The sequence below is a fragment of the Triticum aestivum genome, chromosome 1B (assembly GCF_018294505.1).
Source record: "Triticum aestivum cultivar Chinese Spring chromosome 1B, IWGSC CS RefSeq v2.1, whole genome shotgun sequence".
NCBI classification, from domain to species: domain Eukaryota; kingdom Viridiplantae; phylum Streptophyta; class Magnoliopsida; order Poales; family Poaceae; genus Triticum; species Triticum aestivum.
In genome coordinates, this window is record NC_057795.1 from 72,724,265 (window position 1) to 72,744,868 (window position 20,604).

Below are 20,604 nucleotides of genomic sequence, written 5' to 3' on the forward strand. Positions count from 1 at the left end.
AATGAACGAACTAGTTGCCGTTTGGATGCTGCCCTCGTTTTCTCCAGTTGCCAATTGGGCGAGGCTGCTGTCAGTGAGCGCGCAGATAACACCTCCCCCAGTCTTGAAACCACTTCCTCTCTCTCTCTCTCTCTCTCTCTCTCTCTCTCTCTCTCTCTCTCTCTCCTCTCCTCCAGTCCCACGCCCCTCCCCTGCTTCTCTGCCGTCGCCGCCGCCGCCACGGATGAGATGGGCGCTAGTGGGCAGGCTGCGAAGTTGTGGTGGGCGGTGCAGCCACCGTGGCCGTCGGGCCGCGGCGGCCAGCAGAGGACCGCCGCCGACTGGAGCTCCTTCCTCCTCCACCGCGAAGCAACCTCTTTCCCCCATGAAGGAACGCCACCGCGTCCGACCTCAACCGCCGACCGAAACCCTAGCGAGCCCCACCCATGGCGCCCTACCCTAGGTCAGATCCCTCCTCCCCTTCCTCTTGGTTTCTTCCTTCTTCCTGTGATGCGTGAGTGAGTGATGTGCAGGCAGCTTCTTTCTCTGCTTTTCTGCTCTCACCCTGTCTCTCTTTTCACTTCTCTGTAGGTGGGTGGTACAGCGGCCAGAGGAGAGCAGAGGAGAGAAGAGGAGAGGAGGTGGAGCAGCCAGCGCCTGGACGTGAGGTGAGCTTCCCATTATAGCTGGCCAAACGGGCCGGCCCGGCCCGGCACGGCACGGCCCATCCTAATCGTGCCTGGCACGGCCCGGCCCACCTAGGCACGATTATTATACGGGCCGTGCCGTGCCAGCCCGCGTGCTGCAGCCTGCAGCCCAGGCACGGCCGTATGCTAATCGGGCCGGCCCACCGGCACGCCAGGACCACTAATCTACCTCCTATTTTGCACACTGAGCGTTTTTAGCCTATTTTTACCTGTTGGCCCATATTAGGATACATAAAAAAATATAAAAAAAGTTAATCAGGTCGTGCTGTGCCGGCCCGCGTGCTCGCCCTTCAGGCCCAGGCACGGCCCATGGCGTGCCGCGTGCCGGGCCCGGCCTGTTTAGCACGTGTCGTGCCGTGCCAGGCCCGTGCCGTGCCGGTCGTGCTACCGGGCCGGCCCAACTATCCCGGCCCATTTGGCCAGCTATACTTCCCATCGACACCTGCAGTTTTGGACGTTTTTCTTCAGTTTTGGTTCAACACGTTTGTGTGTGTGTGTGTGTGTGTGTGACCTTTTGGTTCAGTTTTTTGGATGACTGAAACTGAACCAAATTGCGTGTGCATGCATCCATTGTATGCATGTATCTACGCATCACATTTTTCTAACTGGACTGCACCACACTCGTGTATTGCCATGAAAATAAAATGTTGTGGTCTAGTTTCATTTCTTAGCTGCTCAAGTGTAACAATCCACACACTGTCTTTCAATCTACCAACCAAGAGATATTGCTACCTATCTATTTGCCACTTGCTTGCATTCAGAAATTATGTTGATTTCCTCTGCTGCAAAAAGTCCATCTTGTGTTATTACGCTTGATTTCTTCATTCAGAGAAAGAACATTGAGGCGTGGAAAGGTCTATTCCCAAATTTCTGTATCAAAGCACATTCTAAGACCTTCTTATGTGGGTGCAAACATACTGCAAGAACTACCCGTCGTGCGCCAAATACACAATGCCGAAGGTATCGCTGGGATGAGAGCTGCTTGCAAACTTGCTTCCCGTGTACTGAACTTTGCAGGAACATTGGTTAAGGTATATTCCTTTTTTCATAGATAACTAGAATCCTTTTATACCTAAATCATCTGAAGACTCTGCATTGTACACTTAATAACAATAATTATTTCACTGTCATTTCAGCCATCAATTACTACAAATGAAATCGACATGGCAGGGCATCATATGATAGTTGAGGCGGGTGCTTATCCTTCTCCACTTGGCTATGGCGGATTTCCTAAAAGTATCTGCACATCAGTAAATGAGTGTGCCTGCCACGGACTACCTGATTCAACACAGCTGCAGGTTCTGTAGGATGAAATGTGCATCTTCCTTTCTTTATTTTTGTGTCATGCCTATGTACCGTGGGATGAAAAATGTTGTTTCTTCTGCAGAATGGAGACATCATAACTATTGATGTAAATGTGTTCCTAAATGTAAGTTCTCTCTCCTAAGATTGTGCATATGGTTAGTTGGTATGTTTGGCATAGAGTCGGATTTTGCTGACAAATTGCTTGCAAGGCTGATAGGTTTATTGATATGCCTCATATGCAAGCTCCTAGCCCACTGTAGCAGTTGTCTGTTGTGGAGATGACTGGGTTCCATGGCTAACATAACACATTTTACCTGTTATGTACTCCATCTGGTTGGATACCAAATTGCATTTTAATGCTGATTCAATGCTTATCATTAAGTATTTCTTATGGAGAAAGAAAGCAGAGTATGCCATTTCAGCGCACTACGATCACACCTGTGTCTGGGAGGAAGTTCTTCAGAACAAGTGCTTAAACAAGTACAATCACACTGCTATCGACGGGCAATTTTACTTTTATCAGTTTGAGGGCCTGTGAAGTTTAATGCCTCTGGCCAAGATCCTGTTCTACCGAGTTGTAAGTAGCATTTACTTATGTTTGATAAATTCTTCGATGAGTAAATGAATTGATCAAGTGTATAACAATTGTGCAGATGTGCCTGAAGGTTCTTTCATGCCTTTGGTTCAATGAGGTCAACCGTTTCACCTCACGTAATAAATCGAGTTTTACATACACTTGCTTGAAGCTCATGAGAATGAACGCTGGAAGATATTTTCACCTAAATATGTTTAAGGTAATAAATATTCTGATAGAGCATTCCTTCTGCTGGCCGAGCTCCTCCTGATATGCTGTATTTTATCTTAGTTAAATCTTAATAAATAGTTACCGTCAATGGTAGTACATGCCTATGCAAAAAGAAAAAACGTCGAACTTGTGTTATCTATGTTAACATTTCTTTTCATCGTATCAATGCTTACACAGGTTCACATAGAATCTTAATATGGTTATTTTCATTTTATTGTTAAAACAGGACTGTGAAAGAAGAGCAGTACCTAAACTGTTCCATCACCAAATTAAAGAAACTACAGATCCACCCCCGACAAACCTTCGTACTGATAAAAATCATTCATCGATGCCAATCTAAGACTGCCATTGAGGAATTGAGGGCGGGGATACTCTATTCATTTTGATGCATGTACCATGCATCCAGTCTGTGGTGGGGGTGGAGCAGCGAGGCTCGAGAACCCAGGCAGCGGACGCCTCATGACTTGGAGGAGCGACGATACAGACAAGGAGCAGTAGCCTCATGGATCTACAGGGAAGCGTCATCGAGGAATGGCTGATGTCAACGTGAGCTTCTGTCAATCCTTCTCCCCCTTTAACTCCTGATCTGTGTCACTCCCTCTCTCTCTCTCTCTCTCTCTCTGCCCATATATGCAAAGACCGCTCTGTTCATTTCATTCTCAATGTTGTTACCGTGTTCATGTTTTTTTGATAATTTGTATGCACTTTGTAAGCATATAAATGTTTTTTCTCCTATCATTTTTGTTGACATGATGATAGGTTCTGGAATTTTGGAGTTAACAAATCTGTTTACATATTTGTTTGTCAGGCACACATAGCTCCGGCTGCCGCGGATAGGCAGTACTCAACGAATGATATCCTCCTGACTCTGACTGAATCCTGTTTCATGCAAACATGCTCTGTATTTTTTTTGGTAGGAACATTAAGCTCTAAAGACATAATTATTCAGACTGCAAGATTTTTGCTTTGGGTTTCAGAAAAACTATACAGACCTGCTTGTTGTAGTATCCGTGTTATGTATTTAGTGTCAAATACAAAGTTCAAATATCATTTGATACAAGGAACAGGCATCCGAACTTTATAAAAGTAGATATAGCAAACATTAGGCTTGATTGCATTAATAATTTATATAGTTGCAGATGAACTTACTTCTGGTACTAATCCTTTGATGCTTTTCTTTTTATTTTCACCAGTACAAGATTAAGCTTGACAGTGAAATCTTGGATAGTATGTAACACCCTTTCTGCATATTTAGAATCTGTATGCAAACTCACACCAGGTGCCAGGTAAGCTGGTTTAATTTTACTTTGGTTTTACTAACCAAATTAGTTTTAATAATCCAGTTCCATTTTTGTCTTCCCTGCTAATTTGTGCCTTTCTGTGTCAGATGCATCATAGTTAATAAAAAAACTTCTGCTGTAAATAATGGAGGTACAGCTCTTTAGTAGTTTGCTTAATTTGATTTTATCACCTCAAGTGTTTTACACAAAATTTGAACTATGTGCATCTACTGGTGAGTCCTTGGCCCTCGCTCTATTTCAGTTTTCAAGATGGAAGAATGTCTTAAAGTTTCAACTACTATTTACTAATTGTAGGTTCCTTTGAAGATTCCGCCTAATCTTTAGAAACAGAAAATTAGAAGTATATATTGTCCGCTAGATGCAAGCATAAGTAGCTTAAAACTGAAACGCCGGCATCTTGGACCTCCTCCAGGGTTTGCCAGGCTACCAAGATCAATAATGTAGCGGCATGAGGAGGGAATTTGATCAAGGCATAAGTAGGTAAATACCCCTAGCTATTTTCTTTATTATATTTTGCCCTTCTCTCACTTTATTCTATTCTAGCTTTTAGTGATTGTATAATTGAAACATTCAAACATACATTTACTTATGCTTCGGAGGATAAGACTTCTATAAATACACCCACCCATGCCTAAGATTTTAGCAAATAAATCTTGGCTCATTAAATTTTGTTTTTAATGAAAGGAACAATTTCTTCAATGACAAACTACATCTTTTTCTTTGTTAGGCTATAGATAAGATAGGAATGTTTCCTCACAAATATCCTCTCTAATCGACGAGAATAATTGAGGATGTAACAATGTGAACATTGGTTGTTTATCGACACAGTACTAATGTTGCCTTAATGCACAATAAATTGAAATATCCTTCTCTCAGTATATGCCTCTACAAAAGGATGCCTAATGAATTCAATGGTTTGCCTCATTTTTACAAAAAATTGGACCATTCTAGCTCATTGAGATAGTTTCTAATTTAGTTTGTTGATTATATTTTATTACTACAGTTTTACTGGGCTGTGTCCTCATGGATTTCAAGTTTCGTTGGAGATATGTCATCTGCCAATGTTAGAAGAACAGGTGCTTCCATAGAAAAAGGTCTTCGTCTCGATTCCTTCCCTTTGAAGGAAACTCCAAATCGAGTCGTCCGTGACATGTGTAGGCTTGCTAAAAGCTGACTCATGTCTTAGAGATTTTTAGTAGTGAATTTAAGTGCATGGTTACTGATATGGCTATGGAATGCATGGGTTGTACAACAACTAAGTTTGTAGAGTGAATTCATGTGCTCATAAAGGAAGTGGTGAAACCCAATAAACAATATCATATGGATACATCTTAAGAGGTGCACAATTGGCGTATATTTCGATTGTGCTCCTTCAGGCCATCTTTGATGCTCAGATTGTGCTTTCATTGACATTCACATATTCTTGTTGTTATTGTGTATGTGCGGTTATTGAGATAGGTCTCTTATATGAATGTTAGATGTGATTTCTAAATTCATGTTGTAACTATTTCTGCCTTGCTAAGATGAGATCAGGGACTGTTGGTCATTTCTAAAGATCAGGACCCAACCAGCCTCATTTCTAAAGATCAGGACCCAACCAGCCTCATTTCTAAAGATCAGGATCCAACCAGCCATCCTAATATGAGTGTCGGATATTGGGAAGTTTGAAGAATTCTAACATGCATAACATTAGGAGCCCCCCCTCTCCCAGTCGAGATTAGGCAAGGCAGATGGGAAGCAGCGGCACCCCCTCTCCCTCGAGCTCTAGATCCATGGTACCAGCAGCGAGGTAAGCGGAGACACCTCCTCTTCCATCATTTTTTCACCATCTTCGATTAAGTATTAGATTTGCTTGGGTCTGTATGAAAGGTTTACTAAAATTTTGAATGATGTCCCATATACTTTAGTGCTTATATGTTTGTCTTAAATTCTTATGGCCTGATCTCTGTCCATAGGAATGTGACTATTGGCTCCGTTGTCTCTTAAAAGGGAGAATGGATAATGCAAATTTGGTGACTAAACTTGGAGACAAGCTCCCCGTCTCCTCTGCATGTATCCCTGTCTCTGTTCTTAGGAGACATGTTGAAGAGTGTCTTCCTCTTGTTGCTTTGTAGGGCACGTCTCAGAATCCACCATGTCAAGAAATGGTAGCCAAAGATCTCCATGGAACTGAGTGGCATTTCTTGGTGACTTTACAATTTGAGTATTCAGCTTGAAGCCCTTAAATTTCCAGTCCTTGTATTCTTATTGTTTTGGTGTAGCACTTCATGTAACAACTGAATGCTGAATTCATTACTTCATGAGTATGTGTGGCCTCTCTCCCTCTGATTCTATATCATGTCTTTCAGTGTTTTGTGTTTTAGATTCCCTAATCTCCTTGTATTTGAGTGTCATTTATTTAGCTCCTTCAAAATTTGTAGTGCAACTTCCTAAATGCCATGTCCATGTGTTACCAAAGATAGAAAAAGAAACTGGAATGAGCGGCTGCCAACCTAGCACCGCACAACTTCCTCTCAGGAGGCGCCACAAGGTGGCGCCCCAACCCCTAGTTTCTACCATTGCGGATCCCTTTTAATTCACCAGAAGCTTCTTTTTGCTACAGTATACAAGATAAGCCTTCAGCACACAACAAGAAAAGGTAGGGGCTAATTGGATCCCACTGCCTAATGCCTCTAGTGGGTTTAAAAGATTGAGTTAATTCTCCATTAACTCTAACCACATATTTCACAGAGGTTACACATCTCATAACCGTCTCGACCCATTTATCATTCAAACCCATTTTCAGTAAAATACCGTTGAGGTAGTTCCACTCCACCCTATCATAAGCCTTTGTCATATGAATTTTGAGTGCAAAGAATGGGTGTTTGACTTTCTGCTTTCTTATTGTGTGGAGACATTCATAAGATATAAGCACATTATCAGTAATTAGTCTTCCTAGCACAAAAGCACTCTGTTGTTTAGAGATTATTTTCGGCAAAAAAAGTTTGAGACGATTGACTAAAACTTTGGAAGCAATTTTATACATAACATTGCACAAACTTATTGGCCAAAAATTAGAGAGCACATCAGGAGAATTTACTTTTGGGATTAAAACAATTACCGAATCGTTGAAGCCTTCTGGAATTTCCGATCCCAAAAGAAAACCCTTCACTGCGGCACAAACATCCTCTTCTAACAGCTTCCAATGTTTTTGGTAAAAAAAGGGCAGGGAAGCCGTCAGGTCCAAGGGCCTTGATGGGCCCCATTTGGAAGAATGCGGTCTTGATTTCTTCATTTGTATATTCTCGACAGAGGGCTTCATTGATTTCTTCGTTCACTTTAGAAGGAATTGCTTGAAGCACCGCATCTAATGAGGTACAAGGTTAAGAGGTGAACAGATTAGCATAGAACTCATATACCATACTCTTGATAGCTTTGTGATCTTCACATCTTGTTCTGTCAGCTTGCTTCAAGAAATTAATTCTATTAGTTCTCCTCCTAGCTGAAGCTCGGGCATGGAAAAAGGAGGTGTTACGGTCCCCCTCACGCAGCCAATCAACCCTTGAGCGCTGACATGCCATAATCTATTCTCTCTCAAAAAGTTCACACAGACATTTTTCAATCTGCTTCTCTTCAACACAGCTATCTGTCACCAAACTATTCCTTCTTAAATCAGCCAGGCGTTTCTCAAGTCTTCTGATCTCTTTTCTTATTTGTCCAAATGATGTCTTACACCAGGTCTGCATAGCTTTGGATAATTTATTTAGTGCAGACCATGTGTTGTTCAAGGAAGGAGCACCATCTTTCAGATTTTTCCAATTTTCCTCTATCATTTGATTATAATCCGGAGCCCTCATCCATGCAGCTTCAAATCTGAAGGAGTTATGCACTGGACTGGTAGCAGTCTGATCACCACTCTTGGCTATTGTTATCAATATCGCCAAGTGGTCTGAAGATGTAGTTATAATGTTTTCGACAGAGCAATTATCAAACCTTTTAAGAAACTCACTATTTGCCAAAGCTCGATCTAGTCTAACTCTTATGTTCATCCCGTCATGTTGTCGGTTAGACCATGTAAATTTAGGGCCAATATACCCAAGGTCCAAAAGTCCACATTCATCTATGCAATATCTAAATAGGGCCATTTGATTCTCGTTTCTATTTTTAAAGCCCATGTGCTCATCCCCATGTAAAGCTTCATTAAAGTCACCAGCACATATCCACAGACCATTCCAATGAGCCTTCAAGAATCGAAGTCTATCCCAAAAGATGTGCCTCAACTCTTTCTTTGGTTCTCCATATACCAGTGTTGTGCGCCATTCGACTCCATTTTCTGTTTTGACTCTTATATCCATCAATTGCATGGAGTAAGCTTTTAATGACACCGAGAGGGAGGAGGACCAAAATAGAGCTAGCCCACCACTCAATCCATCACTGCTAACTGCAAAAGCTCCTGAGTAACCCAGCGACCACATGAGGTTCCGAGCTCTCGAATCCCTCATCTTCGTCTCGGAAAGGAAGAGGAGGGAGGGACGATATTTACTAACGAGCCATTTCAGCTCGCCAACTGTCGCGTCCGTCCCCAGTCCGCGACAGTTCCAGCACAAGAACCTCATAGCGTGTGGCGGGGTTGCCCTGTAGCAACCTCCGCCTGATCCGCCGATCCTGATGGTAAGTTGTCAGAGTCCTTCTTCTGTTCCTTGTAAGGTTTAGAGAGACATACATCTCCAACTGGAAAGGAAATTGGCAGTGAGCAGCCAACACTATTGTTTAGTCCTCTAATTGCAGGAGCTAAGTTACTTGTTGCCGCACTAATATCTCCTCAGAATTCAAAATTTGGTTCTTGGGCCTGTAGACTTTTAATTGCTTCCTTTTCTGCCCAACCACTTTAGTCATGCTAGGTTGCAACGAATATAGCTCTTTGCTCTCCTCAACATGTCCTGCTTTGTTTTTCTGCTTGTAATCAAGTTCCTTTTTTTTCCAATGGAGAAGTGACACCGTCCTGCATCTCTTTTATGTCCGAGTCCTTCTCCTCTGAGTTACTTCTTGGAGATCTTTGAGCACCAATATTCTTCTCTCCATAGCGAGAACTTTTGCCACTAGACTGTGGGCTTTGTCCTGACCATGAGGTCAACATATTTTTTTCTGTCATCCTTCACGCACATCCTATCTGCATTATAAGGAAGTTTACCCTCCTCATCTCGCTCTCCCGGGGTTGGACATTCTAGTGAAGAATGGCCAATGATGCCGCATGAGAAACAATAGTGTGGAATTCTTTCATACTGCACTTCATATCTCTCATAAGCTTTCTTTTTCTTCGAGTATGCAGTGACCCATCTCAATAGCGGCTTTGAGATTTCCACAGAAACTCGGACTCGCAAATAGTTGCCCCAAGCTCTGCCTTGGCTGTCTACATCAACCTTCTCCACTGTACCAATTTTAGCACCTAGAGATTCTCCCCAAGTTCTATTCATTAATTCAAAACGAAGGTCTTTGATTCTTGCCCACAAAGAGATTCTGTCAAAAGTGACTTCAGAAGGCTTCAGTCTTGGATCAAAGTTTGCCAACAAAACAGCATGTTTTCCCACTGTCCAAGGAGCCCCTGCCACAACTCTGCCCAAGTCTTCCTTGTTTGCAAATTCCATAATAAACGTATTATCTCCCGCTGGTTTTGCTGATAATCCTCTTGGGTTCCCCCATGCTGGTCTCAATGCAGACATGATAGTTTGGATATGGAGGATATTTGGGGACAATACCTTGCAAATCAACGCCCAATCCAGGCTCAACAAATCCTCTTCATTCTCGTCGTCGAGGATCACCACCGAGGCCTCCTCTGAGGTGAGGTTGAAGCGCCCCAGCAATTCCGCCACGCCGTCCTATGGTCCGGCTGTATCTTTGCCGGACCTGTCCACCTTTTCCTTCAAATCCAGCGCCGCCGTTACCAAATCGGAGTTGGTGTTGGCTGCTAACATCGCCTTCTTGCTGCTTTCCCTCGAATCTGCCAAGAACACCCTCTAATTTCAGCCACCAAAGCTAGAGCCAAGGGTGGGCAGCGAATCTCCATTCGCCCCTTAATCACCCCGAACTGCAGTGTTGGAGTTCGATCTCGGAGGGAGGGGGAGGGGGCTAGAGTTCGAGGGGATCGATTTTGAGCAGAAAACACACTTGGATGGATTCGAAGTGGGATCGAGTCCACCAGATCGAGAGCCTCAGCTGAGAAGTGTTCGTCTCCAGTGGAAACGAGAGAGTTCTACAGCAGGCAAAAGACCATCCACTTAGGTTCGGTTAACTAACGAAGCCCTCGCGCTCCTGAATATCCCGCGGCAACAACTTTCAGTTTTGCCGGGGTTCGGCTGGCGCCCTCCGGACATCGAGCAAGTGAAGATCAATACAGACGCAGCGATTGCCATGGATGATGATTTCGCCGGTGCCGGGGGCGTCGCACGTTCTGCCAATGCACTCCTAGGTCTATGGTGTAAACCATATCCGGGAGTAACAGACCCAATGATCGCAGAAGCTTTGGCTCTTCGCGACGGTGTTATTTTTGCAAATGTACGGGGCTATACGCATGTGGTGATGGAGACCAATTGCTGGGAGGTAGTGAACCTCTGGAAAACTCGCCTCAACTCTCGCTCTGTTGTGGCATCTATCTTATCAGAAATAGGAGAGCTAGCTCTTAGTTTTACACTTTTTATAATTCAGCATGTAAACATGTCAGCCAACAGTCCAGAGCATTTGTGTGCCAAACGAGCTTGCACATTAGCTGTGACTGAGAGTTGGCTTACTGAGACTCCCAGCTTCCTGATAAGCAGCCTCATGGCTGATTGTTCAAAGAATACTTTTGCATAATAAAGCTCTCTCTAAATTCCCTGCAAAAAAAAAGATATGCTGCTGGTTTATCCGAGTCCGGCACATATACCTACAACAGTCCTGGCAAAAAAAGAAAAAAAAAAGGACAATGCTAATGCCCACACGTGTGGTGGGAGCGAAACCCGTCCACACGTCTTATATCACATAGACTTCGCCACGTCACTGCATGCATGCATGTGAGAATATTTTTGAATTTTCAGTTTTTAAAATGTTTTATCTCTTAAATGAAAAATCTGATTGGATATTCGTTTTCATCATTAAATCCCTGCGACGAGATCTTCAAAACTAGATCTCATATCAATATATTTTGATGAATTTTTTTTGGGTTAAAAGTTGCCATGTCTATTGCACATGAACTGCCATGAGGGAAGAACTAGTATACGATCGGCACTTCAGGTGCGATCATACTATCAACTACGTAGACCCTTGGATGAGAAATGAGTTGTCCAGATTTAGCAGCGTGAGCAAGATGTGAACACTTCACGCAAACCCCCTTCTTTCATTTGTCAATGCCTCGGCGAGTCCCTCACGTGAGCAAGATGTGAACACTTCACGCAAACCCCCTTCTTTCTTTCGTTATCGCTCTCTCCCTCTCAGATCTACCCATGAGAGCACCGCCATCGGACCTTCGCGAAGGACTCCACTGCCTCCGATGCCGGTGAGCCCACTCATCGTTTGGACTGCTTCCTCGTCGCAGCCTCCATGGAGGCCGGCCAGATCTGTTTCCCTTTGCCCCCTTCTGGCCTGGTCCCCAACGTCGTCGTTCGTCATCAGTACCGCATGCCGTTTAGCCTGTCGCCGGCGGCGGCATAGTCGGCAGTGGATGACACATCTCGAACTTGTAAAAAAATTCGTGCCTTTTTTGTTCTTGATCTGTTGTTCATGTACGTAGATCTGTTCTCTCAGCAAAGTCTGTACACGATATTCAGTGAAATCTTGTTTCATTTACATGTGTTCGTCAATGTAGTAAATCTTATTTCTGGTGCACCTGATTAGCAAATTTTTTTTTGTTTTGTACATTTCTACTTCAGCATCTGCCAAGGATGATTTTTGTTGAGGGATGTTCTTGAGGCAAAGAGAACATTTTGATAGTTTGATTGTCTTGAATTTTGAGGCGAAAAACATGTTGTTGTGTAGTATAGTACTAAATATGGAGATAACATTTCAAATTTGTGTTCCTAGAATAATTTGAAATGAATTGGATTCAGTATGTTTTGAGTTATGGCACAATTAGGATTTTTTCTTTGTTAATAGTTTGTACATTTGCGTAAAAGCTTGCGTACCAAATATGGAGATAACAAAATATATGTTTTTCTTTTCATATATTTCCCACGCACACTGCTGTGTAAATTCATTTTGTCCTACATTACACTGTACTAGAGTACTGGTAAATGCTATATTATCTACCTTAAGGAATCCAGATGCAAAATGTACCATCTTATCCCACCTTCCGTTTCTGTACCACTGGATGGAGATCCAATGCTCCATATAACTGGATCGCATGATCTCATTGGAAGCCTTGATCTCATACAAGTTGTTCCCACCGCCATGATGTTTACACTGAAGTTGCCATGATATGTTTCAGCTATTTTCTTCTACATTTTAAAGTAAATTTTAGTATTTATAAAACAGGAAATTAAGAAATTAGATTTGCCATAAACCATAAACTAAAATTGCCATGATACATGCACTTAAAATTGCCGTGGTTCATACAAAAAATAATTTTCATGGTCAAAGTACTAGATCATCAAAATACTAAAATTGCCATGCTCTATAAACTGAAATTGCCACATGGCAACTTTAATTTAAGCACTATGACAACTACAGTGTAAACATCATGGCAACTTTTGAGAAAAAAGAATTTTCGTCGAAACATATCAACATGGGATCTAGTTTTGAAGATCTCATCGAGACGGATTTAATGATGAAAACAGATTTTTAATTCGATTTTTTAATTAGGAGATAAAACATTTTTAAGCCGAAAACCAAAAAGATTCATGCCGATGTAATCTGTTCACATGTGGCAAAATGAGTGATAATGGAGGCGTGTGGGCGATGTGCAAGATGCCACACGTGTGGGCGTTAGTTTTTTCCAAAAAAAGACCTCGATGTCTCCCGATGGTTCGGTCTGGAGGAGCCCAAGACCGAACATCTCGCTCGCATTGGGGATGCACGTTTTACCGAATGAAAACATTTGATGGGAAAACCGCTCAGCTGGAACGATTCCATCAGCACGGTCTAAAAAAGGCCTAATAGTCCATTTTACTGGGCCTCTTGACAAACATGAATAAAATAACCAAAAAATGTAAAAGTAAAAAAACAAAAAATGGTAATAAAAGAAGAAGAAAAAGTAGAAAAAATAGTTTAGTGTAAAAATGCCATGGTTGCTGATCATAAAAAATGCCATGGTCGCTGATCATAAAAAATGCCATAGTTGCTGATCATAAAAATAGTTTAGTGGAAAAAAGATATGATGAAAATGTTTTCTAGGCACATAGAAAATTTAAAAAAATGGAGAAAGCATCTTAATTTGTAATGATACCGCACATGTAATCGTCATGACAAAACAAATTTCAAAGCATCAAAATTTTTTGCCGTGGCAAAACAACTTTGGAAGAACACACTTGTCCTGTTCTCAAACTAATATACAATGGCCATGGCAAACATTCTATGGAACCAAGGCAAAAAATGCATTTAGTTGCTATGAAAAAAAACACATCTATAAAAAAAATACTGATTTTAGTTGCCATGGCAAGTTTGCCATGTTTTTGAACATCGTAGGTTGCCATGTTTTCGAACATCTTTAGTTGCCATGGCAAGTTTGCCATGTTTTTGAACATCTTAATTAAAGAAGTTTGCCATGTTTGCCATGTTTTTAACAAACTTAATTAAAAGAATTTTGCCATGTTTTTTTGCAAATCTTAAGTTGCCATGGCAAGTTTGCCATGTTTTGAATGTCTTTAGTTGCCATGGCATTGAACATCTATAACTTTGTCATGTTTTTGGAAATCTTAAATTGCCATGGCAAGTTTGCCATGTTTTTAAATAAAAAGGTGACATGGTAAAATCACATGAATTTTGTCATGTAGAGCATTTATACAGTATACATTTTTCATTGTTTATGAACAAAGACAGACATGAAATTTCCCATGATGCAATTTTAAAATTTTAAAAAGTCATGGTACATATACTAGATTTGCCATGACGCGTAGACTATAGTTGCCATGGGCTAAATTTGTCGTGGTCTAGAAAGCAAAAATTTCCATGATACATAGGTAAATTCAAAAAATTAAATTGCCATCGTACATACACTAAATTTGCCATGTTGCATATACTATAGTTGCCATGGGCCTAAATTTGTTGTGGTTTAGAAAGCAAATTTTCCATGGTCAATTTTAAATAAAAATATTCATGGTAGATACATAAAATTTGTCATGATGCGTAGACTATAGTTGCCATGGGGCTAATTTGTTGTGGTATAAAAAGAAAATTTGTCATGGCCAATTTTAAAAATTAAAAAAATGCCATGGTACATACACTAAATTTGCCATGGTGCATAGACAAAAGTTGCCATGGGCCATTAAATAAATTTGTTGTGGTCCACAAAGCAAAAAAATGCCATGATACATAGACTAAATTTTAAAAAAAATCCATGGTAAAAACACTAAAATTTTCATGATGCATAGACCATAGTTGCCATGATCGATACACTAAATTTACCAATGTCCCATAAAAAGCTATTTTCCCATATTGCAAATAAGAAAAAAAATGCCATAGGTCCTTAAAACATACACTAATGGAAAAAATATGTAAGTTTCTCCATGGTGGAAAAAAGAAGTGTAAATTGCCATGATGCACACAAAGATGCTTGTCATGTAGTTAGGAAAAGTGCACAAGGGTTAAAAACCCGCAATTGATGAGTTTGTTTCTCTGAAAAAACGCATGGTAATTTTTTGGAAATTGGTAATGGTGACATAGCAAAAATAGAGATTTATATTCATGTGTAGAGGATGGCAAAACTTAGGGATATAGTTCTTTCAAAAAGATGGGAATTTGCAATTGGGCACATGGAAAAACTAAAGAAGTTCTTCTCTAGAAAACACTTGGCAACTTTTGAGGGGATTTGAAAAAAGGGTACATGGCAAATATACGAAAAATGGATTCTATGAAAGCAATAGAAAATCTAGGGAATTTGCAATGCACACATGGCAAGTTTTAAGAATTTTTTTCTATAAAAAAATGGAAAATTTTCAAAAAATGAAAAAAGGGGACTTCAAAAAATTAGGAGGCCTGTTCTTTAAAACACAAAATATAGGATGGCAAATTTAGCAAAATATCCACGGGCACATGGAAAATTCAATAATTCCTAAAAACTTGCCATGGTATAAATAGTATATTTTCCCTGAATTACAAAAAACAATTACACTAATTTTCTTGTGTGAGAAAATAACATGGCAAAAGGGTCATAAGTTTTGCCATGGGTAAAGCAAAGTTAGAAGATAACAAACTGCCATTTTCTCAAAACGAAAATGCAAAAAATTACCATGGCAACATTGTTTGGATAGGTAGGCAAGGAGCACAATAATTGTTGTCGTCGTGGCAGCATAAGTTTCTTGTTGCCATGGCAACCAGACCTAAGAAATTAACAAAAAAAACTAAATACATGGCAACAAAAGCGTGTAGTTGCCATGGCAACACTTCTATAAATTTACACCGCAAACACAACATTCATTTAGTTCCATGGCACACACATCAATAAATTTAACATGGAAAAAACACAAACATTATTTTAGTTCCATCAGCTTCTAGTTGCCATAGCAACAAATCATAAATATACATGGCAAAACACAACATTGTTTTAGTTCCATGGCAACACATCATGGCAAAACTATAAAAATTGCACTAATATGAGAATCATAAAAAAATATGTTCTGCATTCCTGGGGTAATGCACATGGCAACTGAAGAGATAAACTAACAAAAATGAAGAAACAAAGGTTGAGCAAAGGTGCTACCTGCAAATGGATGTAGATAGCACAGGGAGCTTGTGCAGTGCACCGTCGTAATGGTCAAGGTCGAGTTGGGTCCCAGTCCTTGACCTCATCTGTTGTCGTCTAATTCTACCCTAATGAACCTGCAATAGCTGCTGCGGACGTGCTCAGGCCGGACCCCATCGGGAGACAGATGGGAGCTCATGACCAACGTGTCGGGAAACAACAGATGTGCGGTGGTTCTTGCTGTCATCGCGGGGGTCGTCGATGTAGAGCCCTCCCTCATTCTTCAGTTGCTCAGAGCCTCTCGTCGGATCACGCGACGGCAGTGAGGCACAACGGCATCCTCCCCGTTTCCGCGCAGTGCCCATCACAACTCGACTGCCATAGGCAACTTTGCCTCACCCAACACCAATCCGCCATAGGCCACTCAGCCTAGCCGCCTAGAGGTCTCCGTCATCGCAGGGTGTTGTGCGTCCGCATCACCGAAGTGTTGCGTGCCGCATAATAGCGGGGGCGTGGGGCACGTGACGCCGGGAGGTAGTGCGGGGCGCGACGCCGGTAGGGTGTTGGGGTTGCCGCACGTCGGTGGAGGTGTGGAGCGCATCAACTGGGAGTGGTGCCGGAGCGCGTTGTCGGGAATGCTGCAGTGGGCGGCGGAGGGGAAAAGGGGATGAGACTGGGAGAGAGTGAACAAGTGGTGGGGTAAGAGGAAAGGGATAAGAGAAAATGAAAAAGCCTAAAAAATGAAATCCTTGTGCATGGAGACCTTTTGTGTGAACTAGTTACTACGAAAAATCATGGACTTGCAATACCTAAATTTTGAAAAAAAAACTTCGCAACATAAATTCCTTGTGCATGGATCCCTTTTAAGTAAGTTTTGCATGTTCCTATTTTTGGTAAGTTTTGCATGTTGCTATTTTTGGTAAGTTTTGCATGTTGTTGCTACTTTAGTTAAGTTTTGCACGATGCACACATGCAAAAACCCTTAGAACATACAAAATCCAAAATGTAGCATAGACCAATTCATTAAGCACATTCAAATAACATAAACCTTTTCATTTAACGATGGGCATCCACATGTTGGATCCTCATCACTTGCTAGAAGGGGGTTGGAGACGCTTAAGATGACGAGCCACGCGCTGGTGGGACCATTGAGCATTCTGCTCAAACTGAGGGTTGATCTCATACTCCTCCACCACAGTTGGGGCAGTCTTGTAGCCCGGCTTGGCCTCCAATCTGAGCAGAGGTAGATCCTCCCCAGCATCAGCATCGAAAAGCTCCTCGTCATCCATCTGATCATCCTCGTTGTCCAATGCAATCACCAGATCCATGTCTGCTTGCGAAGGATGAGCCATGATCTCCATACCCCCTTGAAAGGATTGAGATGGACCTAGAGGGGGGGTGAATAGGTACAGTTACAAATTTTAATTGTTACTTAGCAATTTTTAGGCAATAATGCGGAATATGAAGTTTAGCCTAACAATTGCAAGTATGATGCTAAGTGCTAAGCAAGGAAAACAAGTAACACAAGTAAGTGACGGGTAAGCACAATATGATATAAGTAAAGACTAAGAGACAAGTAACCACAAGTAGAGAGTTAGGGTTAGGAATAACTGCAACTCCGAGAGACGAGGATGTATGCCAATGTTCACTTCCTTGGAGGGAAGCTACGTCACCGTTAGAGAGGTGGATGTTACCAGGAAGGCACACCAACGCCACGAAGGCTCGCCCTATTCTCCCTTTGAGACAACACCACGAAGGCATTTCTCAACCACTAGTGGTAGACCTTGGGGTGGTCTCCAAACCCTCACAAACTTTCCGGGGGTAATCACAATGGCCGATTCCTCTCCAAAAGACTCCTACTGCCTAGGAGTCTCCAACCTCCAAAAGTAACAAGAACGATGGGGAAAAGCTCAAGACTTGCTCAAATCAAGAATTCCTTTGGTGCAAAGAAGCGGAAGGAGTGGATCTATCACTTGGGTGGACAACTTCTCTCAAATGCTCTCAAATCCCTTAGGATCTAAAATTTGGTGTTGGACAGAGAGAGAGAGAGAGAGAGAGAGAGAGTGAAATGTCCTCTTGAGGATGTTTGAAGTGAATGGTCAACCCACACACGGGATAGGAGAGAGATATTTATAGTATGCCTCAATAAGTGGTCGCTGGAACCCAAAATAGCACTGCAGCGTCGGACGTCCGATGCACAATGGTTGACCGAGGGCTCGGCAGACACTGGACGTCCGACAGGAACCAGACTTCCGATGTTTTGGCATGGCATAGAAGGTACCGGATGACCGGGGACTCCCGGACGTCCAATGTTTAGGCTCGGTGGACAAAGTATCGGACGAGCAAAGAATATCAGACGAACGAGGGCTCGGCAGACACCGGACGTCCGATAGGGACCGGACGTCCGATGTTTTGCCACTGCATAGAATGTACCGGATGACTGGAGGGTCCCGGAAATCCGATGTTTTGGCTCTGATGAAAGATTGCCGGACGTCCAGTGAATACCGGACGTCCGATGTTTTGGCTCTATATAGGAGGAGCCGGACGTCCGGTGAGTACCGGTCGTCCGACAGAGATGAAGATCAGATAATGAGTTTGAAGAAGATTTTGAGCAAGACTCTCACAAGACCCCATGTTCCCCTCTTAATAGTGCGGGATCCCTATACTCAAGAATAAACATAAAAATAGTCTTGTTTCTTCGTTCTTGATGAAGTTAAATATTTCCAAAATCATAATCCACACACACAATTGATTCCGAGGGGACTAAAACCTGAGATATACTTGACAAACTTTGTTAATCCCCTATGAGTATATTGTCATCAACATCAAAATAATATTAAGGGCATGATTACACTTCCAATCTCCCCCTTTTTGGTAGTTGATGACAATATACACATAGTACAAAAGAAATAAGGTTGTTTTATGCTTTAAGAAAAATTTATTTAAGAGCTCCCCCTCTCAAACATAATTATTGCAAACATTATATGGAGAGCTCCCCCTCATAGAGACAACCATTGAGAATATATGAGAAAAATATCACAAAAAACTCAATTAAAACCATCATCATATAAGCACATCACCATAATATCGTAATATCTCATCATTCATAGGACATAGTGGTTCAACATTACAACATAAGACATAGATATAAAGTCATATACCAACTCAAAACATAATGGTTCCACATAAGAACATAGATAGCTAGTACTAGTTCTCCCCCTTGGCAATAACTACCCAAAAGGGACAGAGAGAACCCACAGACAGTCACAGGTCATCATCATCATCATCATTAGGAGCTCCACTACCACCAGCATTGTCGAGGAAATCAGCCCACTCAGGCCCCGAAGGAAAACCAAAGTCGAAAGGAGGAGCCGCCAGAAGACGCTCATCGTCACTCACATTAGTAGCCCCAGAGTCACGGAGACGAGACTTCAAGGCATTCTTGGAAGTGATCAAGCGAGTGACAACATCATGGTTGTGTGTGCAGTTGAAGGAGAACGCCTTCATCATGGCAGAGTGGGCCTTGCCAATAAAACAAGCAAAACGCCCAAAGGACGCCGAGCTGGCAGTACTAGGATGAGACCTAGCAGCAGACCCAAAGTGACAAGCATTAAGCATGGCAAAGTCATAGCAACATCAATCTAAGAACATAGTGGATACTAGGGATCGGGCCCTAACAAAACCAACTTGATTACATGATTAATCTCATCCAACTCCTCACCGACCAGCGAGCCTACGAAGGAATTACTCACTACCGGTGGGGAGCATCATGGAATTGGCGACAGAGATTGGTTGGTGATGACAACGAACTAAGATCCCCCTCTCCGGAGCCCCGAACGAACTCCAGATCTGCCCTCCTGAGGAAGAACAGGGCTTGGCGGCAGCTCCGTCTCATGGATCGCGATAATTCTTTCTCCTTGATTTTTTCTGGAAATATGTGATTTAATAGTATTAGGGGGGTCGTCGGCGGGGCCACCAGGTGGGTACAACCCACCTGGGCGCGCCAGGAGAGGGGGGCGCACCCTGGTGGGTTGTGCCCACCCAGGGCCCCCTCTCTGGTGGGTCTTGGCTCCAGAAATTCTTATTATTGGTATAAAAAATCCTTAAAAGTTTTGTTCCATTCCGAGAACTTTCATTTCTGCACAAAAACAACACCATGGTAGTTCTGCTGAAAACATTGTCAGTCCGAAGTTAGTTTCATCCAAATGATGCAAATTAGAGTCCAAAACAAGAGGAAAAGCGTGAGAAAAAGTAGATACGTTGGAGATGTATCAACTCCCCCAAGCTTAAACCTTTGCTTGTCCTCAAGCAATTCAGGTTTTGCCACTCTAGCTTTTGACCACTTTGCTTATGCCACTCTAGAATTTGACATTTCACTTTTGCCACTGAGGGAGTCCTGGATTAGGGGGTCCTCAGACAGCCGGACTATGTACCTGTGCCAGACTGTTGGACTATGAAGATACAAGATTGAAGACTTCGTCCCGTGTCCGGGTGGGACTCTCCTTTGCGTGGAAGGCAAGCTTGGCAATTCGGATACGTAGATTTCCTTCTCTGTAACCGACTCTATGTAACCCTAGCCCCCTCCGGTATCTATATAAACCTGAGGGTTTAGTCCGTAGAACAACAATCAGAATCATAGGCTAGCTTCTAGGGTTTAGCCTC

At 42.4% G+C, this 20,604-nt stretch overlaps 1 pseudogene; it reads left to right on the forward strand.

Moving 5' to 3' along the window:
- Positions 1 to 653: 653 nt before the first annotated feature.
- LOC123107923 (probable hexosyltransferase MUCI70) lies at positions 654 to 6,435 on the forward strand (annotated as a pseudogene).
- The last annotated feature ends 14,169 nt before the right edge of the window (positions 6,436 to 20,604 follow it).